Source organism: Somniosus microcephalus, chromosome 8 (assembly GCF_052327205.1).
Source record: "Somniosus microcephalus isolate GS21.2 chromosome 8, FLI_Smic_1.0, whole genome shotgun sequence".
Taxonomy (NCBI): domain Eukaryota; kingdom Metazoa; phylum Chordata; class Chondrichthyes; order Squaliformes; family Somniosidae; genus Somniosus; species Somniosus microcephalus.
Window position 1 is genome coordinate 87,033,225 of NC_140994.1, and position 27,248 is coordinate 87,060,472.

At 45.5% G+C, this 27,248-nt stretch overlaps 1 pseudogene; it reads right to left on the bottom strand.

Annotated features, from left to right (window-relative positions):
• Window positions 1–9,208: 9,208 nt before the first annotated feature.
• LOC147113687 (uncharacterized) overlaps window positions 9,209–27,248 on the bottom strand; it is a 77,720-nt pseudogene continuing 59,680 nt past the window's right edge.

Here is a 27,248-nt window from a genome sequence, read left to right on the forward strand (position 1 = left end):
CCCACAGAGGAAGCCACCATGATGGAGCCTGTGCTGACTGCTCTGACCGTTGCCATGCAGCACTGACTCTCCGCCGTATTGGACCTCAGTAGGTTGGTCATCACAGCCAACTTTCTCTACTGGAGACGATTGGGCTCCACCGGCCACGGGCCCTTTACTGAGGGTTGATTCAGTGTATTTCTGAAGTGTATTCTGGATACATCTTTTGTCGCAGCATCTGCATGCTTCTTCATTGACACGGAGTGACACCAATTCAGATCATAGTTAGTCATCCAAACAAAATGTGGAGTTCATCAAATCCTGTGAGTATGTCAGATATAAACTGGTTTTCATTCACTTTTGTGTGAAACAGACCGTGAACGCTCATGAATTACTGAGATCTGCCGGGGAATTAAGTCCTGCTTATTGTCAGCATGTTCTCGCACTGCATCGACAGTCCTGGGTGCTTGGTGATGAGAAAAATGCAGAGTGAGAGTAATTGTTATTACTTCAGTTAAGATTTCAGTTGACATCATTTATTACGGATTTAAGTCTGCAGAATTAATTCACGGAACACATTTGAGCTCATGGGAGGAGAAATTCAGCTGACGGGCACCTGTTTCTCTGCCATATAATCGGCAGTAGACCGTGCCCGCACTACGCTGGAATTGCGCCGGAAGCCATATTGGCTCGGGTGATTTTTAGTCGCCCATCATGATGCCCACCTGATGCAGGGCTTCGGCTCTTTAGATATGTAAATCGGGGTCCCACACGGGTTGTAGCGCTATGATTGTGAAATTTAGTCACAAATGGGCAGAGCAGGTTCAGTGCAAGCTCCACCTAGTTGTATCAGGTGATGAGCGGCCTAACCAGCGATGCTTAAAGAGACCGCTGGAGGCTGCTAAAAAAAATGTTTGGCAAATTTTCGGTTTTTACTTTTGCTGTCCCCTGAAAAGCAGGAGGGCTCCTCCTGAGCCTCCCAAAAACTCCGGCCCACTGCTGGCCAGCCCAACCATCCCCCCTCCCAGACTTATCCTGCCGGTGGGCTCAGCAGAGGAGCTGGACTATTTCCCGCAGCAGGTTTCATTGGAAAATAGGCACCTCCGACAGTGCAGCACTACTTTATACTGGAGAGTCAGCCTGGATTATGTGTTCAAGTCTCTGGAGCGGGATTTGAACCGACAGCCTCTTGACTCAGGGGCAAGAGCCACAGCTGACACACATGCACTTCTGTAAGCCGCTCCAACTTCATTTGTGTGCTTGTGGTTTCTTTGTTGACACCCAATCCGTTATTTTTACCGTCCATGGTCTTCTACTTGTGTACAGTCATTACCTTTGCAGGTCACGTACAGAGCCCCTGTTCCAATTGGAGAAGTGAATTTCACAGAATCGTTCGATAAAGGCACTTTGGGAAGGTAAGGATGACATCCTGAGGTTGTAACATTGGAGCCGAGGGCTGCACCCTCCAGATATCCATAGTGAAACTGCACTGTTCTGGGTAGTCGACTGGTTTGCTGTGCTCTCTGCTCCATCGGAGCTTTCACTGTCTTGTCCCTGCCCCCCCACCCCACCCCACCCCACCCAACCCCATTCTCCATTCCAAAGGAATCAAGGGATATGGGGATAGTTCAGGAAAATGGAGATTAAGTAGAAGATCAACCATGACCTTATTGAATGGCAGAGCAGGCTCGAGGGGCCAAATGGCCGACTCCTGCTCCTCGGGGTCACAGTCTAGGGATAAGGGGTAAGCCATTTAGGACTGAGATGAGGAGAAATTTCTTCACCCAGAGAGTGGTGAACCTGTGGAATTCTCTACCACAGAAGCCAGTTGAGGCCAATTCATTAAATATATTCAAGAAGGAGTTAGATATATTTCTTAAGGCTAAAGGGATCAAGGGATATGGGGAGAAAGCAAGGACAGGGTACTGAATTTGGATGATCAGCCATGATCTCTTTAAATGGCGGAGCAGGCTCGAGGGGCCGAATGGCCTACTCCTGCTCCTATCTTCTATGTTCTTCTATGCACGTCCAGAAACATTTGTGTACTAATGTTTTACGGGTGTCAGGTCTAACGTAAATCGCCCGTAGCATTGCCCACTGTCAGCTGATGAATATCGTTGTTTTTTACATACAAGGCTGCCCCTGAGTTAAGAGAAAGACTTCAGAAACCTGCTTCACTGCTTTGCCTAGTGACCAGAGCCTGCAAGTACATTGTGACAGTTGACATAGAGAAATTGAACGGGACAAAAATACTGCAGATGCTGGTAATCTGAAATAAAACCAGAAAATGCTGGAAATACTCAACAGGCCAGGCAGCATCTGTGGAGCAAGAAACAGAGTTAACGTTTCAGCTTGATGACTTGTCATCGAGAAATTGAAGGTTAAATGTCGACACAAAAGCATGGCCAAAAGTTGTGACAACAGGAAGTAAGGTTTGTATACAGGAAGTGTGTACCCTACTCAATATTTTTAATAATATATAGTTTAGTCATTTTATCATGAGTTGATTTTTCAATTGAAGGATACATCAATATGATACAATTGACTTTGGACCTATGATTCCCAAAGCTCTCCACCACTGGGGTTTCCCTCGACTCATATCTGGAACTGTTGTAAACTCATTGATAGAGATTGATAGAATCATAGAATCATAGAAATTTATGGCACAGAAGGAGGCCATTGTGTCTGTGCCGGCCGACAAAGAGCTATCCAGCCTAAATCCACTTTCCAGCTCTTGGTCTGTAGCCTTACAGGTTACGATACTTCAAGTGCATATCCAAGTACTTTTTAAATGTGATGAGTGTTTCTGCCTCTACCACCCTTTCAGGCAGTGAGTTTCAGACCCCCACCACCCTCTGGGTGAAAAAAGTTCTCCTCAACTCCCCTCTAATCCTTCTACCAATTACTTTAAATCTATGCCCCCTGGTTATTGACCTCTCTGCTAAGGGAAATAAGTCTTTCCTATCCACTCTATCTAGGCCCCTCATAATTTTGTACACCTCAATTAAATCTCTCCTCAGCCTCCTCTGTTCCAAAGGAAATAACCCCAGCCTATCAAATCTTTCCTCATAGCTAAAATTCTCCAGTCCTGGCAACATCCTTGTAAATCTCCTCTGCACCCTCTCTAGTGCAATCACATCTTTCCTGTAATGTGGTGACCAGAACTGTACACAGTACTCTAGCTGTGGCCTAACCAGTGTTTTATAGTCTAACTGGTGATTGCTATGATTAGTCAACATCTCCATTATCATTGTAACATGCGACTACCAGGATGGTAGAGGGCGAACTAGATGGACCTTGGTCTGTTTTCATCTAGCAATTCTTACGCTCCTATAAAGCCAATTAGGAAAGCTGTAAAAACGTCAAAGGAAAAAATCAGTCCACCAGAACCAATATATGTATTCTGATTTGAAAATAAATAAGATGATGATAACTGGAAATAAAATAGCTGAGCCTAATCAGTCCAAATATCTTGTCCTTCTCTGCATCTTTCTCTCTCACACACGCATGCATACACTCACACACACAATCACACATGTGCATACACACATGTGCTTACTCACACACTCTATTCCATAGAAAACAACCCCAGCGTAGCCATCCTTTCCTCATAGCTAAAATTCCCCAGTCCTAGCAACAGCCTCGTAAATCTCCTCTGTACCCTCTCTAATGCAATCACATCTTTCCTGTAATGTGGTGACCAGAACACACACTCATACACACGCATATGCAGGCACTCACAAACACACACACACATAACTCCCTCCACCTTGTTCACACACAGTCTACATGTTGGTAAGAGCAGAGTAGTCTATAATGAGGTACCAGATATTGATATCCCAGTTGTACTGTTCCATGCAGAGCGAATACACACATTGCTATACAACAGGCTTTGCCTAATTTGACTGGGAAAAGGCAAAACTTGTACATGAATAGTCAATTCTGCAGAGAGATTTGTTCACCAGCCCCTGACTGCTGGTGAAATTGCTGTTAACTGGAAAGTACTGACAGGAGAGATGGCTCTTTTCAGCCATCAGAATCCATTCCCGTCCAGAGATATCACCCAGTTCAGTGAGCAAGCCGTGTGTGTGGCATGTGTATGTCACGATTTACACTGGGCAATCGCCCTACAGGAAAATAAACCCCGATGTCTTTCTAAATATAGTAATCTGGGATGTAATGTTTAAGTTATCCACCAGATGGAGCCAAAGATTAAGGTATCACATTCACCAGTGTTTAAGGTAATGGGTCATGTAGTCAATGTCCTAGTACACCAGTTATTAAGGTAATGTGGCATTGCATTATGGGTATGATGCGGAGGTGAATCCTCCATCTTGCATCGTGCAGTTAGAAATGTTTTGCTTGCAGCCTGTAAGAGATGTTTCTCTGCTACACCGTGTAATAAACAGTTGGGTTTTGTTCCTTATATCTTGCTTCTCTCAGTTTCGGACCTTACCACTTGGATATCACACTAAAGTTCAAAAAACTCTAAGGCAGCCTTTGGATTCTGGCTGGAGCAGGTGCTGGAACTGTTCGTGGAAAAGAATCTGAGCTGGAGGAAGAGAGAATTATGGAGCACCAGGGGAGAGGGTGTGCTCCAAGGTTCTCTGACGCTGCACCAGAGGCCTTGGTTGAGGCGGTTGTAGGGGGGCATCTATTACCTGGTTTATGGTAACATACCTGGCCAGCAGCCTTTTTGCCTGCTGCACTGTAAACCAATTTTAACAGCGGTACCGAATCGCTACCCCACTTTTCAGTTCTGACTGGAGGACTTATAATTAATGATGTTAAAGCGGACAATTGGTTTGGATATGAGCAAAGTCAAAATTTATTAAACTAAAGAACAATAATCAAATATAAACTGTACCACACAAACACAGTAAATGCAGTAAAAGTATATAACAAGGGGGTACAGACGGCAATAACGAGGGATACAATGGCTACAATGTTATTTAAACAACCTTAGCAATTCCCTTAAATAACCACCCCAAACTCCTTGCTAGGTTGTCTTGTTGAGGAGTTAGAACACTCTGCTCACCTGTGGTCCAGCGAAGTAAAAGAGGGAGCAGGTAGCTTCTCAGTAGCTATCTTTATACCTGTGTGCTGCTGCCGTTCTGTCTGGAAAAATTCCCGCCTAAAGTTCCAGTACACAAACAAAAGGACTGTGATTGGTTGCTGAATTGCTTGTTTAAACATAGCCAGCCATAATTGGCCTTGGGTCAAGTGGGCAACTCCTGACCTCCCTGGTTTGATTGACAGGTCTTTCATGCTCCTGCCGTTCTGTCTGGCCAGTACACAAAAAAAGGACTGCGATTGGTTGCTGAATCATAGCCAGCCATAACAACCTGTCTCTGTGGCCTCGGGTCAAGTGGGCAACTCCTGACCTCCCTGGTTTGATTGACAGGTCTTTCACACAAACACATTACAAGCTGTAAACCTCTGTGTTTGACCGGGCTCAAATGCACAAGCCTTAATCAAGATGTTCCTTCTCAATGTGTGTGAATACTTCTACAAATTTACTCGACTCTGTTGTAGTCCAGCCCAGCAGTCTTTCGTGGCTCTGAGCATGCTTCAAAACATTGATCTGACCCAGAGGCAATTCAAAACACATAAATCTTCATCCACGATGTGGACCAATGTTTCTCTTGTTTTCAGGGGAATTTTGCGAAACTCCTACAGGTGGAGAGGAGGAGCAAGGTCCTCTATCCACTGGGGGCCAGAAGTCCCTCCAGGCACATGCTCAGATGGCAGTGGGAGCAGATGGCCATGATGGTCAATGCCAGGAGTCAAGTCCCGAGGACCTGGATGCAGTGCCACAAGAAGTCCAACGACTTCACACGAGTGGTCAAGGTCAGTGAATTCATCTTCAAATACCATATCCCACCAACTGCACCACTAGCCTCACACACTGCTCAATGCACCAGACCCCCATCACTCACCTATCAACAATCGCTAGCTATCACCACTCATTCAGAGCTTCACCTCACCCTCACACACTTACCTCTGTGGTAAACCTCACACCCACACCTCACAGCTTGCACACACTGTCAGCTATTCAACCATGACAGGCACATCACCCAAACAGATTGCACCACAATTACTGACACACCTTTCTCTCCCTTGCAGGACAAGTTGGCGCATAACCAGAGGCAGCAGCAGCTAACTGGCGGGGGACAGACACAGCTGCATGTCCTTAACCCAAGAAGGAGAAGGTGGTCGCCATCATTGGAGTAGACATCCCTGAGGTCGTGGCCAGCAGCAGGGCTGAAACCATCGAAGATGACGGTATCCTCATACCTAATCCTTCTTCTCACAACCCACTTCCCCCTCATCCTACAATCTCTTCTGATTCACAAGCTGCAGATGGTGTAAGCATGCACCTCTTGCTTCCCCCCAACCCCCCCCCATGTGCGTGCAGTAAATGGCACCCTTCACCATGGGGAAGCCTGCAGTCTTCGTGATGATATTATCGCTCCGCCTGCTGCTCTCTGGCAAGAGAGAATGAAATGTTTTCAGCTCTCTTGGAATACAGAGTCTCAGTGACCTTCCTTATACAGCAGTGGATGGTAAACTGGGAGATGTTGCAAATATCACCTTCTCCAGCCTGGAAGGAGTCCGCGCATAAAAGTTAATGGGCACTGTCACCTGCACAGCCACTGGCAATGCCGTCCTTGCCCTGCTCGGAGGTTGCAGTCATGGCTGCAACAGGTGGCAGATTTCGGTGAGGACGTCCTGACTAAAGCACAGACATCTCACACATTGTTCCTCACTGAGGTTCAGGTAGGGGAATTACTCCCTGAACACCCTGGGTGGATTTGGCCACCTGCTGAGAGCCCTTATCCCCTCCTCATTCTCGCTCTTCTAGCAGCTTGTCCTGCTCTGTGTCACCTCTGCTCATAGAAACATAGAAACATAGAAGATAGGAGCAGGAGTAGGCCATTCGGCCCCTCGAGCCTGCTCCGCCATTTAATGAGATCAGGGCTGATCATCCAAATTCAGTACCCTGTCCCTGCCTTCTCTCCATATCCCTTGATCCCTTTAGCCTTAAGAAATATATCGAACTCCTTCTTGAATATATTTAATGAATTAGCTTCTACTGCCTTCTTTGGCAGAGAATTCCACAGGTTCACCACTCTCTGGGTGAAGAAATTCCTCCTCATCTCTGCCCTAAATGGCTTACCCCTTATCCTTAGACTGTGACCCCTGGTTCTGGACTCCCCGACCATCGGAAACATCTTTCCAGCATCTAGTTTGTCTAGTCCTGTTAGAATTTTATAAGTTTCGATGAGATCCCCCCTCATTCGTCTAAATTCCAGCGAGTACAAGCCCAATCGACCCAATCTCTCCTCATACGTCATTCCTGCCATCCCAGGTATATCAGCCTGGTGAATCTTCGCTGAACTCCTTCCATGGCAAGAACATCCTTCCTCAGATAAGGCGACCAAAACTGCACACAATACTCAAGATGTGGTCTCACCAAGGCCCTATACAACTGCAGCAAGACATCCTTGTTCTTGTACTCAAACCCTCTCGCTACGAAGGCCAACATACCATTTGCCTTCTTAATCGCCTGCTGCACCTGCATGCTTACTTTCAGCGACTAGTGCACAAGGACACCCAGGTCTTGTTGCACTTCCCCTTCTCCCAATCTATTGCCATTTAGATAATCTGCCTTCCTGTTTTTGACACCAAAGTGGATAACCTTGCATTTATCCACGTTATATTGCATCTGCCATGCTTCTGCCCAATCACCCAACCTGTCCAAATCATACTGGAGTTTCTCGGCATCCTCCGATCAGCACACACGCCCACCCAGCTTTGTGTCGTCTGCAAACTTGGAGATATTACATCTGGTTCCCTCGTCCAGATCATGAATATATATTGTGAATAGCTGGGGTCCAAGGACCGATCCCTGTGGTACTCCACTAGTCACTGCCTGCCACTCGGAAAAAGAGCCATTTATTCCAACTCTTTGCTTTCTGTCTGCCAACCAGTTCTCTATCCAAGTCAATACCTTGCACCCAATCCCATGTGCCTTAATTTTACACGCTAATCTCTTATGTGGGACCTTATCGAAAGCCTTTTGAAAATCCAAATACAACATTCTTCCTGTCATGCTGTAATCCAAGGGGAACTACTACTGCACGTTAGTCTGGGAGCAAGTGGTCTGAGCAGAATCCTTGAAGTCAGGACAAAGTCCTTCAGTACCTGCCACACCACTCCCTGTAGACTTTAACAACTTTAAAGCACTCTAGAAACTACCAAACACTTCTACAGTTGCAGCAAGAGCCAGTAGAACACAATCAGCAACTAACGTGTAATAGTTGATGATCCCTATAAATAGCGCTGGTGGGGGTCCTTCCTGCTGCTGCATGCGATTTCAGCCATGCGAGTTTAAGAGCGGACGGTAGCTGGAGCATTAAGCGCTAAAATGGCAGTGCTGCCATCAAATCAGCTTTACACGCTGACTGACATCACGAGCTGCCTACTCTGCACACTTCCGGCAGGCGCTGCCTGCGCTGACGCTAATGCCCTCACCAAGATGGCGTTCGGCACGGCTCACATCAGAAGTGTGCACGGGCCGCCGACGGCATTTTGGCACCAACACGCCACTCGTAGCGACAAAAAAAGGGCGCTAAGGAGCCGAATTTTGTGGTCATAATTTCCAGTTCAGTTCTTTGGATCAGTGCTCTCCCTTGGGAACAGCTCACAGTTCTAAATCAGAAATATTAAGTGTTCTGCATAGATACACAGCAGCAACTGGAGATATTCAGTCAGTGTTTCTCCAAGTTGGATGTCGAAAGATAATTGAGCAGGACACGTTGATGTGTCTGGCACGTTGATGATGGCGTTAGTTTTTTCCTGATGTTAAAACCTTGGTACAGGACATGGACCAGGCATTATAGAATCAGTTCCGACGAAGGGTCATCGACCTGAAACGTTAACTCTGTTTCTCTCTCCATAAATGCTGCCTGACCTGCTGAGTATTTCCAGCATTTTCTGTTTTTATTATAGAATCAGTACTGTTATTGGGGTAGGTTTTACACATTAGGGCCGGGATTTCCTAGGGATGAGTCCTGATCCGCCGCTGTAACTTTGCCGGAAACTCTTTTTTACCTATAAACGAGGCTTGCGCCGCACTTATGGTGAAGTTACGGTGAAGGAGCAGGACCATCTCCAAGGATATTCTGGCCTACAGCTAGTCCCAGCTAAAAATTGACATGAAATTCTAAATTATGGAAATTGTACAGTTTGAAGTGAAATGGAGCTCTGCTTCTGTCACATACCCTGCAAAACAAGTACAAAAACAATGACAAAAATATGCAGATAAGAAACAGTGCCATGTTACAATTTGGGTTTTCTCCTGACTCTTTTTATTCAGGCATGCGGTTTTAATTAGTCCCAAGTCCCCTCTGATCTGAAATCTGAAGCTTGCCATAAACTTTAGGATTAACATCTGCCCCTTTGGAATGTTTTGCACCAGGTGTCACATGGGATGCCAGCTTTATATTGCTGTTCTTTCTGATAGGCAAAACGACACCATACTATTAGACGATATCAATCAGGCTAAATTTACAAGCCGAATTTATTACAAGAATTAAATTGACAATGAAGTACTAATATTTATAAAACAATAAAGATTTAGAACAGTCCACAAGATTTTAATAGTATCTTCTCCAGACCATGTTTCTTACACACTCCAATAAACTGCAAGACTTTGTAATATGGGGCTGAAAATCCCCCGGAGAGAGGGGCAGTGCTTATCAGAATAAGCTTTGACATGTACTCAACTGCAACCTCCACTATTGACTGCCAAAGTGGGAGGTTACCCTGTTTTACATGTGCATGACAGTAAATGCACCACGAGGGGCCCATCTAGAGCACCTGCCTACCCACACAAGCCACGGTGAAAGTGGGGCTGGGCGGGATGGGGCGGGGCGGGTGGTGGTTAGCAGTTGAAAGAAAACTCGCCCGCTTTTCTTCAGCGACACTATCGGACCTGTTTTACAAGTATCACCATGTCCCTATTCACCTGGTTTTGCAAGTATCATTGTATCCTGTTTTGCATGTATCTTCGTGTCCATATCGATGTTCCCTTTAATGGGCCATGCAGCTCATTCAAAATTCTGTACATGTGCGTTTTATCAATTTAAAAGCCATTTCACTGGCTGTGCGGGACCCCTAGAGCACAGTGCGGCCTCGCAGCTTAAAGGAAACATTGGTCCATATCTGCCCTGGTTTGCTCTTACTTTTGTTGACTTTGTGCTCTTGCAGCTTCTCCCAGACCTAGAGACAGGCCCCCTGAGTAGTTGACACCACGTTTACCCTGTCAATAATTTATAGCTCAACTTGGCACCTCCTTTGCCTATTTGGGAGCTGTCCTCCCCCACACAAAATAATCTGTGTTTCTCCATTATCGAGGCTATCAACGTGTGCAGGGACTAGCCAGTAAAAAAAACCCATCTTTTTCTAATAGTCACAGTACCATTATTCACAAAAATCGCACTCTCCGCAGCTGCATTAACAGCCCCTTCAGCATTCATACTGACTAAGTTGCTCATTAGCTTTGAGAAATATTTAAGGATAAAATTGCATGATGATTGGTTGCCAGTTTTTCACCCCTGCTATTGAAATCGCATTTTTAAATCGCATCTTTCAAGACAACCCTTTCGTGGCTTTGTTAGTGAGTTAGAAATTGTGATGGAGATTGAGTACTTCTCCTGCATTTTGGAAAATAAAACATAAATCTAGCCCATTGTTTTCAAAGCAAATGAGTCTGATTCAGGGAGTTCTAGAGTAACGGAAGGATCTAGTACTATAAAACTCTATTAGCTGACTGAATAATTTCACACCAGGTGCTAGATTTGCTGCAGTACAAACTAATTTTTGTTCAATTTTAGATTTAATTAAACTGTAAAATATAAATAATAAATTGATAACAATGGGCATGATGGGAAAGCTAACAATGTTGTTCCACCTCCAACCCCATCATCATACCATCTCCATTATTCCGATTCCTGATGCCAATAATACGATTTATTTTCACACATACATTCTTTTCATAAGAACACAAGAACATAGAAGTAAGAGCAGGAGTAGGCCATATGGCCCCTTGAGCCTACTCCGCCATTCAATAAGGTCACGGCTGATCATCGACCTCAACTCCACTTTCCCGCCCGATCTCCATATCCCTTCATTCCGATAGAGTCCAAAAATCTATCTATTTCAGCTTTGAATATACTCAAAGACTTAGCATTCACAGCCCTCGGGGGCAGAGAATTCCAAAGAATCACAACCCTCTGAGTGAAGAAATTCTTCCTCATCTCGGTCTTAAATGGTCGACCCCTTATCCTGAGACTATGCCCCATAGTTCTAGACACTCCAGCCAGGGGAAACAACCTCTCAGCATCTACCCTGTCAATCCCCTTCAGAATCTTGTATGTTTCAATAAGATCACCTCTCATTCGTCTAAACTCCAGAGAGTATAGGCCCATTCTACACACTCTTTCATTATAGGACAGCCCTCTCATCCCAGGAATCAATCTAGTGAACCTTCGTTGCACCGCCTCCAAGGCAAGTATATCCTTCCTTAGATAGGAGGCCAAAACTGTGCACAGTACTCCAGGTGTGGTCTCACCAAGGCCCTGTACAATTGTAGCAAGACTTTCTTTACTCTTATACTCCAACCCCCTTGCAATAAAGGCCAACATGCCATTTGCCTTCCTTATTGCTTGCTGTACCTGCATGATAGCTTTCTGTGTTTCTTGCACGAGGACACCCAAATCTCTCTAACACCAACATTTGAAAGTTTCTCACCATTTAAGAAATATCTGTTTTTCTATTCTTCCTACCAAAGTGAATAACCTCACATTTCCCTACATTATACTCCAGCTGCCATCTTACTGCCCACTCACTTAGTCTATCTATATCCCTTTGCAGACTCTTTGTGTTCTCCTCACAGCTTACTGTCCCACCTAGCTTTCTATCTGATGCACCATCAATTACTCAAAAGACTGAGGTTAAGCGAGTAACAACCAGGCTTTTATTAACTAACGAATGAAGGTCTAGTCTCGAGTGGTCGACCCGTCCAGAATACTAAGGGACTGGGAGGTAGTCACTTATATACCTGGAATAGTGGGAGGAGTCAGCCGAGGCATGTCCAGACCTGTACCTAGTGGAATACACATACACATACAGACAGGTATAACAGTGGTTTACCACACTATCATCAGCAAATTTGGATACATTACACTCAGTCCCTTCATCTAGCTCATTAGTATAGATTGTAAATAGCTGAGGCCCCAACAGTGATCCTTGTGGCACCCCACTAGTTACAGCCTGCCAACCTGAAAAAAATCCGTTTATCCCTAATCTCTGTTTTCTGTCCGTTAACCAATCCTCTATCCATGCTACTATTTTACCCCCAACCCCATGAGCCTTAATCTTGTGTAATAATCTTTTAGTGACTTGATACCACTTCCTTAACAATGGATTCCAGCATTTTCCCGACGACTGATGTCAGGCTAACTGGCCTGTAGTTCACCTTTTTTTCTCTCCTTCCTTTCTTGATTAGCGGTGTTACATTTGTGACCTTCCAATCCACTGGGACCTCTCCAGAATCTAGGGAATTTTGGAAGATCAAAACTAATGCATCCACTATCTCTTCAGCCTCTTCTTTTAGAACCCTAGGATGTAGGCTGCCAGGTCCAGGGGATTTGTCGGCTTTTCTAGTACTTTTTCTCTACTTATATTAATTACGTTAAGTTCCTCACCCTCATTAGACCCTTGGTTCCCCACCATTATTGGTATGCTTTTTGTGTCTTCTACTGTGAAGACAGATACAAAATATTTGTTTAACGTTTCTGCCATTTCCTTATTCCCCATAATAATTTCTCCTGTCTCAGCCGCTAAGGGACCAACGTTCACTTTTGCTACTCTTTTTCTTTTTACACACTTGTAGAAACTCTTACAATCTGCTTTTATATTTCTTGCTAGTTTTCTCTTATATTCTATTTTTTCCCTTTTTATCAATTTTTTGGTCAACCTTTGCTGGCTTCTGAAACTCTCACAATCCTCAGACTTACTATTATTCTTTGCAACATTATAAGCTTCTTCTTTCAATCTAATGCTATCCTTAACTTCTTCAGTTGGATCACTTTTCCCGTGGAGTTTTTGTTTTTCAATAGAATGTATTTTTGTTGAGAATTATGAAATATTTCTTTAAATGCTAGCCACTGCTTATCTACCGCCATACCTTTTAATCTATTTTTCCAATCTACCTTAGCCAACTCACCCCTCATACCTATGTAATTGGTTTTATTTAAGTTTAAGACTCTAGGGGCTAGATTTTCAGTTGCTTGCGCCAGCAGTTAGCGCCTTAAGAGAAGTGATTTTCGGGCGCTATGCGTGTAGCGGCCGGGCGCAGCGCAATTTGCGCCCCGCCCCAAATTAAGTTGCCCGTTAGCGCCGGCGCAAAGTTTAGCGGCCGCCCGGATGCGCGCGCAGAAAATGACGTCACATCCTCGTGCAACGCCCTTTGGCCGCCCCGAATCCAAACTTCAGTTGGATCGCCCCATTGTGCGGCTGGCGTCCAGAGCGTTCGTAAAATGGAACGCAACACACCCTGAGGAGCGCAAATTAAAGGGCCCTCCGCCTCCTCTATAGAAGGCAGTCTGCATGTGTTGTGTGGAGTGGAAGGCTCCAGTGTGTTGTTGTGAACGGTGTATTAATGTTTCCGGCCACCACCACCACCACCACCACCTCCTCCTCCTCCTCCTCCTCCTCCTCCTCCTCCTCCTCCTTCCTTCCTCCTTCCTCTTTTCGCCCCCAGACTCTGCCTTTGAAAAAAACACATGCACCCTTCCCCTTTAAGAGCTCACTGGCACCAGAGTGTCTGCCGTGCGCTGCGCCCGAGCTCGGGTGTTGCGCTCTGCACCGCCGGCTTAGCGCCTAAAGATAGTAGTGGAACGCCTCTTTTAGCGCTCCACCAACCTCTTAGGGCGAAGCCACTGAATTTCTGGCAACGGGGCGCTACTTTGGGGCGGGCGCTAACTTCGGGCGGGCGCTAAGGTTAGCGCCCCAAAACTGTCTATACTGAAAATCTAGGCCTAGGTTTTGGACTTAGGCAAGTCACTCTCAAAGTGAATGTAAAATTCTATCATATTATGATCACTCTGCCCCAGAGGATCCTTTACTCTGAGATTGCTAATTAACCCTGTCTCATTACACAGTACAAGATCTAAAATAGCCTGTTCCCTGGTTGGTTCCATGACATATTGTTCTAGGAAACTTTCCCGAATGCATTCCATGAACAAGTCCTCCAGACTACCTTTGCCAATTTGATTTGTCCAGTCTATATGAAGATTAAAGTCCCCCAAGATTATTGCATTACCATTGTGGCAAGCTCCTACTATTTCTTGATTAATATTCTGTCCAACGGTATAGCTACTGTTAGGGGGCCTATATACTACTTCTACCAGTGTTTTCTGCCCCTTGTTATTCCTTATCTCCACCCATACTGATTCTACTTCCTGATCTTCTGAGCCAAGATCCTTTCTCACTAATGTCCTTATGTCATCCTTTATTATCAGGGCTACCCCACCCCTCCTTTTCCATTCTGCCTGTCTTTGACACCCTCTCATTTTGTTTCCTGACAAGATTTTCATTGCATTTTGGTGTCAGTTTGGCTCAGTGGTAGCAGTCTTGCCTGTGAGTCAGAAAGGTCTGGGGTAGTGTAATGGCTATGTTCATGGGCTAGTGCTCCAGAGGCTTGGACCAATAATGCAGTGAACATAAGTTCAAATCTCTCAGTGGTAGTATTGAGAATTGGAATTCAGCTAAAAAATTCTGGAAATAAAAAGCTGGCTTCAGTAGAAGTGACCGTACAACTGTCTGATTGTCATAAATAACAATTGGTTTAATGATGTCCTTTAGGGAAGGAAGCCTGCCATCCTTACTTAGTTTGTTACATATGTCACTCCAGTCCCATACCTGTGTGGTTGACTCTTAACTGCCCTCTGGCCTAACAAGCCACTCAGTTACCACCTCCTTTTCACGGCAACTAGGGATGGGCAATAACTGCTGGCCTTGACAACAATGCCCACCTCCGGAGAATGAAGAAAATTATAACTCTAAATTGTTTTGGCTTCACATTGACACAGACCATAGGGTGTAATTCAGGTGTGAACTTGTCCAAAACAAGTTCCAGTTTTCTGACATTTTATGGGAGGCGGTCTTAATATTGGACAGCATTTGGAGGAAGGGCGTTGGGCTTGATAGAAGACTCAGGGAGGTTGAACTAGAGTTGGTGGTATTGATGTGCAAACTAACCACATAACTTCTATGTTATGTATTGTGTGTTCTATTGTGTGTTCTCCTCCCACCTGTGGTGGCGCTGTCACAGGAGATAAATGGTTGGGTGTTCTCTGTTAAGTTTTAGCTCTCTTTGTTCGGAACTTTCCAGAACTTCCTTTCCTTCCAATAAAGCACTTTAGGTTTGAATCTCTGAGTTCTGAGTCCTAAATTGTGTCTAGGTAGAAAGGTACCGACACAACAAGTGGCAACGAGGAGCGGATGAATCTGCATACATTACGGGTGCAGTGAGTAAACAGAAAATTTAATTTGAAATGTGAGATGGCTACTATATTAGGAAACATCGGTGATTTTGATGAAAATGTGGAGCAATGGAGCGCATATACGGAACGTTTTGACTATTTTGTATTGGCGAATGCGGTGGCAAATGAAAAGGTCGTGCCTACCTTTTTGAGTGTAATCGGGCCGAAGACTTTCAATTTACTTCACAGCCTCGTGCAGCCAGATGAGCCAGGAACTAAAACATATAAGCAACTAGTGGAAATTCTTGGAGCACATTTTTCACCAAAACCTCTGGTTATTGCTGAGAGATTTAGATTTCACAAATGGAATCAAGAGGAGGGGGAATCAGTGACGATGTTTATTGCTGCTTTAAAAAGGTTGTCGGAACACTGCCAGTTCAAGGAGGTGCTGAATGACACCATTAGAGACAGACTTGTGTGTGGTCTGCAAAATGCAGCCACACAGAAGCGCCTTCTTACTGAGGACAACCTTATTCTTGAAAAGGCCATTGAAGTTAGTGTCTCCATGGAGATGGCGGAAAAGGAGGCTCACCAGTTGAGTTCAACAGGGAGAGTTCACAAGGTGTCGTCTGAGCCTACAGGTGCGCGGAATGGCATGTTACCGTTGTGGGAAAACGGGCCATCACGCTAATGACTGCTGGTGTACGGAGCTGGAATGCCGAAATTGTGGCAAAAAGGGTCACATTGAACGCGCCTGTAGAGGTAAAAAAAGAACAGACAGAGCTGGGAAGCATGGAAGCAAAATGTCTGTATTTGGACAAGAGAGGGAAAAGAGTGTTCATTTAGTGCAGTATGATGGAACAAGCAAAACAGAGGGGAGCGACACCTCTGAGGAGGAAGAGGTGCACATACTGATGGTTGCAGGTGGTTCAAATGGCTACTGGGTGTCACCACTGGTGGAGGGACAATCAGTGCGGATGGAGGTGGACACAGGTGCGGCTGTGTCCCTTGTTTCAGACACTGTCTACAACAAAATGCTAAAGCATCTTACCCTTCAGCCAACAAACATTGTGCTAAAGACGTATACCGGCGAACCTGTGGCCATGAGAGGCGTCATTGAGGTGACAGTTAAATTGAACGGACAGACTGCGAAACTGCCACTATATGTGGTAAAGGGAAATTACCCATCGCTACTGGGACGTGCGTGGCTAGAGAAAATCATGCTGGACTGGCCTGCAGTCCGCATGATGTCAAAAGGGGAGTCAGGTCTGACTGCAGTGTTAAACAAACATGCAGAACTCTTCAATGGAGAACTTGGGAGCATGAAAAAGATCAGCGTGAGACTGGACATTAAACCTGACAGCAAGCCGAAGTTTCACAAAGCCCGACCTGTACCCTATGCAATTAGGCCAAAAGTTGAGGCTAACTTGGAGGCCTTAGTCAAGAATGGAGTCCTGGAGCCTGTGAGCGTGAGCAAATGGGCCACACCCATTGTTCCTGTCCTGAAAAAGGATGGATCTGTTCGAATCTGCGGGGATTTTAAAGTGACTATTTACCCGGTGCTGTCTGTGGAACAGTACCCTCTTCCCCTCATTGATGATCTTTTTACGGGCCTGGCCGGAGGGCAAAAGTTCAGCAAAATAGACTTATGCCAGGCTTATCTACAAATGCATGTCGATGACAAATCAAAGGAGCTGCTGACAATTGTGACACACAAGGGGCTATACAGGTACTGCCGCCTTCCGTTTGGAATTATGTCGGCCCCTGCTCTTTTCCAAAGGGCAATGGATCAGATTTTGAGTGGACTGCCAGGAGTCCAGTGCTACCTGGACGACATCCTTGTCACTGGGACAAATGAGGAGGATCATCTTCTGAACTTGGATGCGACACTACAACGACTGAAAGAGTATGGACTCAGAGTTCGTAAAGACAAATGTGAATTCTTTCAGTCTTCAGTTGAGTACCTGGGGCATGTGATTGACGCTACTGGCCTGGATAAGGCGCCGCCAAAGGTCAAGGCGATCGTGGAGGCCCCAGCACCCCAGAATGTGAGCCAGTTACGTTCATTTCTGGGGCTACTTAACTACTATGGGAAGTTTATTCCAGACTTAGCAACATTGCTGAAGCCGTTACATCAGTTGCTATGTCAAGGCAAAACATGGAAATGGACTGAACTGTGCAACGAAGCTTTCGCCCAAGCAAAGAAAGCATTGCTGAATTCGGAGGTCCTGACTCACTTCGACCCAGAGCTACCCGTGCAGCTAGCATGTGATGCATCACCATATGGTGTGGGAGCAGTCATATCCCACATCATGCCTTCGGGTGAAGAGAAACCTATCGCCTTCGCATCACGCACCTTGAACAAGGCCGAGAGTAACTATGCGCAGATCGAGCGTGAGGCCTTGGGAATCGTTTTTGGAATTCGAAAATTTCATCAGTACCTGTTTGGGAGAAGGTTCACAATCCTGACGGACCACCGTCCATTGACTTCAATCTTCGGGCCCCACACCGGAATTCCGTCTCTCGCTGCAAGCAGGATGCAAAGGTGGGCTTTACTGTTGTCAGGACACACATATGACATCAAATATCGCAAATCAGACTTGCACGGCAACGCAGACGGTCTCTCGAGGCTACCCTTGCCTGTTACTCCCCCAGAGCCTCGTCAGATAGACATCTTCTACTTTAGACAAGTGGAGGGAGCACCTGTCACTGCAGTTCAGGTGCGAAGGTACACCCGCAACGATCCAGTCCTGTCTGAGGTAATGGGCGATGTCATTCGAGGGAGAACGATAGGAGATTCTCCTAGTTTGAAACCTTACGTTTCAAAAAGAAATGAGCTCTCCGTCCAGGCAGGTTGTCTTCTTTGGGGATGCCGTGTCATCATTCCGCCACCTCTGAGGGAACCTATACTGCAACAACTTCATACAGGCCACAGTGGGATGGTTCGGATGAAGGAAATGGCAAGAAGCTACTTCTGGTGGCCAGGTCTCGATGGGAATATTGAGGAGATAGCCAAAACATGTTCCCCATGTCAAAGGGTCCGGAATGTTCCACAGCTGGCAACCCTACACCCCTGGGATTGGCCTGCAGAAGTGTGGCAGCGAGTACATGTGGACTTCGCCGGTCCTTTCGAAGGGAAGATGTTTATGGTGGTTGTGGACGCTCGTAGCAAGTGGCCGGAGGTCGTTGTGACGAGGTCTACCACGGCAGAGAAAACAATTGAGAAACTTGGTGAGATGTTCAGCCGTTATGGCTCACCAGGACAACTCGTAAGTGACAACGGTCCACAATTTGTATCACAGGAGTTTGCAACCTTCCTGCATGTGAATGGTGTCCAACACATCAGGTCTGCGCCCTATCATCCCTCTACTAACGGCCAGGCAGAAAGGTTTGTGCAAACTTTGAAGCACGCCTTGAAGGCATCGCAAGGTCAGGGCTCAATCCACCAACCTCTGAACAGCTTCCTGTTGTCCTACAGGAACGAGCCGCATGCCACAACCAAAACTTCCCCCGCTTCGCTCATGATGAAGAGGCAGTTGCGGACAAGTTTTGACTTACTCAAACCTCGATGGGCAGAACAGGTTGTCCATTGTCAACAACAAGCTCAAGTTGAAAAGAGAGAGAAAAGAGCCAAGGAGAGACGGTTTCATCCGGGAAAGCACGTCCTAGCTCGAAACTACAACACTGGACCGAAATGGGTTCCTGCTACGGTGATCGCGCAGACGGGCCCTGTGTCTTACACGGTTGAGACTGCTGAGGACGTCGTCTGGAGAAGACACACAGATCAACTGTTGCAGAGACAGCCACAGAGGCTCCAACAGCTGGTTGGCCTGAACTGTTTCCGGATGATACCGCAAACCAGCATCCTTTGCCACAGTGCTCTTCTCCAACACAGGAAGTCAAAGAGACTGTTCCACCTGTGCAAACTCCTGACTTTCAACTGACACAGGCACCTTCTCCATCCAGGCCTGTGTCAATGCCTACTGCTGTGGAAGCCAGCGATGACCGCCGGTATCCTGCCAGAGAGCGGCGGTCTCCAAGACGCTTGGATCTGTAGGCTTAGGGACTTACCCACAAGGCTGGGGCAGAATAAACCCCAGGGTAAAGTTAGGGTTTGAGGCAGTCTACCTCTACCCTAGGTTCGTTGAGTGCATTGAAAGTAACTTACCTGTTGAGGAATAATGTGGACCTTCCATTTAAGAGGGGAGGAAATGTTATGTATTGTGTGTTCTATTGTGTGTTCTCCTCCCACCTGTGGCAGCGCTGTCACAGGAGATAAATGGTTGGGTGTTCTCTGTTAAGTTTTAGCTCACTTTGTTCGGAACTTTCCAGAACTTCCTTTCCTTCCAATAAAGCACTTCATGTTTGAATCTCTGAGTTCTGAGTCCTAAATTGTGCCTAGGTAGAAAGGTACCGACACAACATTCTACATGATGTCCTTGAAGAATAACACATAATTAACGGAGAGTAAGGAGCCAATGATAGAGCCTTGGGGTAAGAAAGAACTTACATTTATATATATATTTAAAATTCATTTTATGTAATGTGGGCATCGCTGGTAAGGCCAGCATTTATTGCCCATCCCTAATTGCCCTTGAGAAGGTGGTGGTGAGCCGCCTTCTTGAACCGTTGCAGTCCGTGTGGTGAAGGTACTCCCACAGTGCTGTTAGGTAGGGAGGTCCAGGATTTTGACCCAGTGACGATGAAGGATCAGCGATATATTTCTAAGTCAGGATGGTGTATAGCTCCACACATGACCTCAGGATGTCCCAAAGTGCTTCACAGTCAATGAAGTACTTGTGAAGTGTAGTCACTGTTGCAATGTAGGGAAATGTGGCAGCTAATTTGCACACAGCACAATCTCACAAACTGCAATAAAATTAATGACTAGATTATCTGTTTACGTGTTGGTTGAGGGAATAAATGTTGACCAGGATACTGGGAGAACTCCCCATCTCTTCTCTAAATAGTGCCAAAGGATCTTTTCCATCCACTTGAGAGCGCAGACAGGGTAACCTCTCCTCCAAAACACGACACCTCCAACAGAGTAGCGCTCCTTCAGTACTGCACTGAAGTCTCACGCTGGATTATGTGCTTAAGTTTCTGGAGTGGGATTTAAACCCATGACCTTGTGACTCAGAGGTGAGACCCTACGACTGAGCCAAGGTTGACTTCAGAAATGACTATGTAGGCAAGGTAGGAGAAACCGTTGGAGGTGACCTAATATCTACAGTACTGCATGATGACAGGTCAAAGCGGCAAGTGTGGCCAAGTGGGAGGAAATAGCTGTGAAGGCAGTCGCAACTTTTGAGAGTGTGAGAAAAGTAGTGCAATGAAGTTTCCCATTCTGATTGGAGGAGAGCCATGGGAAGCGGGGGAGTGAAGGATTGAGAGTGCTGGGGCTAAAGTAGGTTAGTGTAGGGCTGTACAGAGGGTAATAGAAATGTGAAGGAGAGTCTTACCTTGGCAGTCCTGGTGAGATCATTACATTTTCACCTACACTGCAGCCAGGTCCTGGGACAAATGCTTGCGGCAATGTTTTGCTCTGCCACCTGTCTCTATTGCTGCTGAGAAATTTGTCTGGGTATCCAGTGCCCATTGGAAGGGAAGAGGACCTCCTTCATGCTTTTGACTTGCTCTATGAGCATCTCCACCACTCATCATGGAATCTGGGGGCTCTGGTTCAACTCACCCTGCTCCAGAATATTGCTGTCCGCTATCCACCATTGGAAATTGCTCCTCCCCTTAAAGGGGCTGTGAGCTGCCTTTAAATAGAGGCTGCTCCACCAGATTTCCTGCCCTGCCAATTGGTGAGCTGCCTATTGGAAGCCTATTGGCACTGGCAGCTTGCCGATTATATTTAAATGAAACCCGACCAGGAAAATAGCTAGGGTGCCCCTTGCCAGTTGCATAGGGCAGGTGACCACCTAACTTACATTGTAATTGGAAATCGCACCCCCCCGCCCCTGCACAACATGTCCTCTATTTAAAAATGGAGATAGAACAAGCCCAGGGAACTAAAGACCAGTTAGCTTAACGCAGGTGGTAGGAAAGATACTGGCCCAGAAATTTGGGTCGGAGGCGTCCCACAGGTGCAAACCCCCGACCTGCACTTACATAGCGCGCCTGCTGTTGTATTGAGGGCCCACGTGGGATTCCGACCCTGGGCCTCCTCCAGCTGCCGGCGCGCAGTGCTCACGTATCCCAGGGACGCAGTTAGTTCGAAGCGTCCCCTGGGGTCATGTGGGCCATGGAGAGCCAATCGTAGCAGGGAATCTCTATTCATAGATTTGACAGGAAGACCTGTCAAATCTATGAATGGAGATCGGCCCCAAAACCTAACTAAAACTTCAAACACATTTTTTTTTAAATCACATTTTTAAAATAACTATAAATTACATAAAATAACTATTTGAAACAATAATGTAAATTTTTGAAAAAATGAATTACAGTTTTTAACGGGGCTACAAATAAACTTACCTTTCTTTAAAGTATTTAAAAATAATAAACCTGTGGAAATTTTTTTTAAATTTTACTTAATTCACCACGTACCTTGTTAAAAGCAGGCCTTGTGACTGCTTTTTAAATGCGCAGCTGCTAGAGAGCTCCCATAGAAACATAGAAACATAGAAGATAGGAGCAGGAGTAGGCCATTCGGCCCCTCGAGCCTGCTTCGCCATTCAATTCGATCATGGCTGATCATCCAAATTCAGTACCCAGTCCCTGCTTTCTCCCCATATCCCTTGATCCCTTTAGCCTTAAGAAATATATCCAACTCCTTCTTGAATATATTTAATGAACTGACCTCCACCGCTTTCTGTGGTGGAGAGTTCCACAGGTTCACCACTCGCTGGGTGAAGAAATTCCTCCTCATTTCTGTCCTAAAAGGCCTACCCTTTATCCTTAGGCTGTGTCCCCTAGTTCTGGACTTCCCAACCATCGAGAACATCCTTCCTGCATCTAGTCTGTCCAGTCCTGTCAGAATTTTATAAGTTTCAATGAGTTCATCTCTCATTCTTCTAAATTCCAGCGAATACTAGCCCAATCGACCCAATCTCTCCTCATACGTCATTCCTGCCATCCCAGGTATCAGCCTGGTGAATCTTTGCTGAACTCTTTCCATGGCAAGAACATCCTTCCTCAGATAAGGCGACCAAAACTGCACACAATACTCAAGATGTGGTCTCACCAAAGCCCTGTACAACTGCAGCAAGACATCCTTGTTCCTGTACTCAAACCCTCTCGCTATGAAGGCCAACATACCATTTGCCTTCTTAACCGCCTGCTGCACCTGTATGCTTACCTTCAGCGACTGGTGCACAAGGACACCCAGGTCTCGTTGCACTTCCCCTTCTCCCAATCTATTGCCATTTAGATAATAATCTGCCTTCCTATTTTTGCCACCGAAGTGGATAACCTTACATTTATCCACGTTATATTGCATCTGCCATGTTTCTGCCCAATCACCCAACATGTCCAAATCATCCTGGAGTTTCACAACATCCTCCTCACAGCACACATGCCCACCCAACTTTGTGTCATCTGCAAATTTGGAGATATTACATCTAGTTCCCTTGTCTAGATCATTAATATATATTGTGAATAGCTGGGGTCCAAGGACCGATCCCTGCAGCACCCCACTAGTCACCACCTGCCACTCGGAAAAAGACCCGTTTATTCCAACTCTTCGCTTTCTGTCTGCCAACCAGTTCTCTATCCAAGTCAATACCTTGCCCCAATCCTATGTGCCTTAACTTTACACGCTAATCTCTTATGTGGGACCTTATTGAAGGCCTTCTGAAAGTCCAGATACACCACATCCACTGGTTCTCCCTTATCTATTTTACCAGTTACATCCTCAAAAAATTACAGTAGATTAGTCAAGCACGATTTACCTTTTGTGAATCCATGTTGCCTTTGTCTGATCCTGCCACTGTTTTCCAAGTGCTCTGCTATTACATCTTTTATAATGGACTCTAGCATTTTCCCCACTACCGATGTCAGGCTTACCGGTCTGTAATTCCCTGTTTTCCACCACCTTTTTTGAATAGTGTGGTAACATTAGCTACCCTCCAATCCATGGGTACTGTTCCAGATTCCATCGAATGTTGGAAGATGATCAGCAATGCATCTACTATTTCTAGGGCCACTTCCTTAAGTACCCTAGGATGTAGATTATCAGGCCCTGGGGATTTATCGGCCTTCAATCCCATCAATTTCCCGAACACCATTTCCCTACAAATACTGATTTCTTTCAGTTCCACCCTTTCATCAGACCCTATGTTCCCCGGCATCTCTGGGAGGTTATTTGTGTCCTCCTTTGTGAAGACAGAACCAAAATATGTATTTAGTTGGTCTGCCATTTCTTTGTTCCCCATTATAAATTCCCCTGATTCTGACTGCAAGGGACCTACGCTTGACTTCACCAATCTTTTTCTCTTCACATATCTATAAAAGCTTTTACAGTCAGTTTTTATGTTGCCTGCAAGCTTACTCTCATATTCTATTTTCCCCTTCTTAATTAATCCCTTTGTCCTCCTTTGTTGAGTCCTAAACTACTCCCAATCCTCAGGATTATTGCTTTTTCTGGCCAATTTATATGTCCTCTCCTTCGATCTTATGCTATCCCTAATTTCCCTTGTTAGCCACGGTTGAGTCACCTTTTTTGTTTTATTTTTATGCCAAATTGGGATGAACAAATTCTGTAGTTCATCCATTCAGTCTTTGAATGTTTGCCATTGCCTATCCACCGTCAACTCTTTGAGTGACATTCCCCAATCAATCCTACCCAACTCGCGCCTCAGACCATCGTAGTTTCCTTTATTTAAATTCAGGACCCTAGTCTCTGAGTCAACTACTTCATTCTCCATCTTAATGAAGAATTCGATCATATTATGATTGCTCCGACCCAAGGGGCCTCATACAACAAGATTGCTAATCCTTTCTCGTTACATTAATACCCAGTCTAAGGTGGCCTGATCATTATTCACACGGCTCAGTGGTAGCACTCTAACCTCTGAATCAGAAGGTTGTGGGTTCAATTCCCATTTCAAAGCCTATTGCTGAAGGAGCGCTGCACTGTCAGAGGTGCCATCCTTTGGATGAGACTTTAAACCGAGGCCCTGTCTGCCCTCTTAGGTGGACGTAAAAGATCCCACGGCACTATTTCGAAGAAAAGCAGCAGTGTTTTCCCCAGTGTCCTGGTCAATATTTCTCCCTCAACCAACATCACTAAAAACAGATTATTTGCTGATTATCACATTGATGTTTGTGGGAGCTTGCTGTGCACAAATTGGCTGCCGTGTTTCCTACATTACAACAGTGACTACACTTCAAAAGTACTTCACTGGCTGTGAAGTGCTTTGGGACATCCTGAGGCCGTGGTATTGTGTTTTTAATATGGTCTGAATTATATACTGATTCAGACAGGTGAAATATTTTATATCTGAAAATACTTTGTGAATCTGGGTTTTGGAAAGTATCTCAAACTAAATTAAAAACTGCTCCAGGTGATCCAGGTGAAAACCAATCATGGAATAGGAAATTTTATGGGATATGGAGGGCGGGCGGGGGGAATCAAAAATAATAATGTACATCTATGTTAATGCGATTGTTCCAGAAGCTAAATGTCCCCCTTAACTGTGCCCCACAGCAAATACGAGTTGAGACAGTGGGAGAGGAAGATAAAATGGTGGGAGCAGTATTTACAGTATTGTCATGTGGCAAAAACAGGAAGGCAGATTATTATTTGAATGGCAATAGATTGGGAGAAGGGGAAGTGCAAAGAGACCTGGGTGTCCTTGTGCACCAGTCGCTGAAGGTAAGCATGCAGGTGCAGCAGGCGGTTAAGAAGGCAAATGGTATGTTGGCCTTCGTAGCAAGAGAGTTTGAGTACAGGAACAAGGATGTCTTGCAACAGTAGTACAGGGCGATTGGGATTATACTCACTGGAGTTTAGAAGATTGAGAGGGGATCTCATTGAAACCTATAAAATTCTGTCAGGCCTGGACAGACTAGATGCAGGAAGGATGTTTATGATGGCCGGGGAATCCAGAACCAGGGGTCAAAGTCTAAGGATAAGGGGTAAGCCATTTAGGACTGAAATGAGGAGGAATTCTTCACCCAGAGAGTGGTGAACCTGTGGAATTCTCTGCCACAGAGGGCGGTGGAGGCCAGTTCATTAAATATATTCAAAAAAGAGTTGGATATATTTCTTAAGGCTAAAGGGATCAAGGGATATGGGGAGAAGGCAGAGACAGGGTACTGAATTTGGATGATCAGCCATGGTCTCATTGAATGGCGGAGCAGGCTCAAAGGGCCGAATGGCCTACTCCTGCTCCTATGTTCTATGTTTCTATGTTTGAAAGGAGTGGTGTGCCCTTCACCAATAATTGGAAGGGTGGGTGATGCACCTGGGTTCCCTTTACAGAGGCACTGCTATGACATGGTTATTTTAATAAACCCCGGAATATTCATCAGGTCCAACTGGACTACGGTCTTGAATACTCAAGGAAATGAGATGCAATCCATTGTGCTGCTTCGTGGTCTGCTGCCCCGCTCACTGCTGGAGTTTCAGAGGCTCCACTATCCCGAACTAACTTGGGTTGTTTCTTCCAGTCCTTCCCTTTCCAGAGATGTCGAAAGATAGCCCAGGTAGTGCTTTCCCCAAGGTATTTTTCTTTTGAAGTGCAAAACCTAATAGATACTGTGTTGCATTTGACAGCATGTGTCATGAGCTCTTTTCTTATGTCCAGGGGTTGCATCAGTCAATCTGTACCACAGCAGGGCCTGAGACACTAACAACCGTATCACAAAGTTGCGCACCAAACATCCGTGGCAATTTTCACAGGACATGAAATTGTAGTTTAAGGGGGACAGTGGGGTTCCATGTATCAGCATTGGTGAACGGCTTTCTGCATCCATGTGTGCTTTAAAAACAGTCAATAGCATAAAACTTTGAATGAAATGGTGGTGAGAATGTGGAACTACAAGGAGTAGTTGAGGTGAATAGCATAGATGCATTTGAGGGGAAGCTAGATAAGTACATGAGGGAGAAAGGAATAGGATATGCTAATAGGTTGGATGAAGTAGGGTAGGAGGAGGCTCGTGTGGAGCATAAACACCGGCACAGACCAGTTGGGCCAAATGGCCTGTTTCTGTGCTGTAAATTCTGTGTAATTCTATGAAATTAGTGAAAATTCTAGACACAACCTTTTGTGGATACTTTACTAAATAGCTCTTTCAAAGAGCCGGCGTAGGCACAATGGGCCGAATGACCTCCTTCGGTGCTGTATGGTTCTATAAGACTTTTAGGCAATGTTTACTCCTCCAGACTAAGGACCAGTTGATGCTAATTTCAATCGTGGGAGAAGAACTGAAGATGGAAACAGCAGCCAGATAGATAGACTTGCAAAGACCATGCAATTCTAGCTGGTCACTTTAGTTGATGAATTGGCTGCACAAATAGAGATAAACGAATATGATTTGGTTGGGATTACGGAAACGTGGCTCAAGGATGGACAAGGCTGGGAACTCAACATCCAGGGGTATTCGATATTCAGGAAAGATAGGCAAAAAGGAAAGGGAGGTGGGGTAGCATTACTGGTTAAAGAAGGGATTAACACAATTGTAAGGAAGGATATTAGCACTGATGATGTGGAATCTGTATGGGTAGAATTGAGAAATACTAAGGGGCAGAAAATGTTAGTGGGAGTG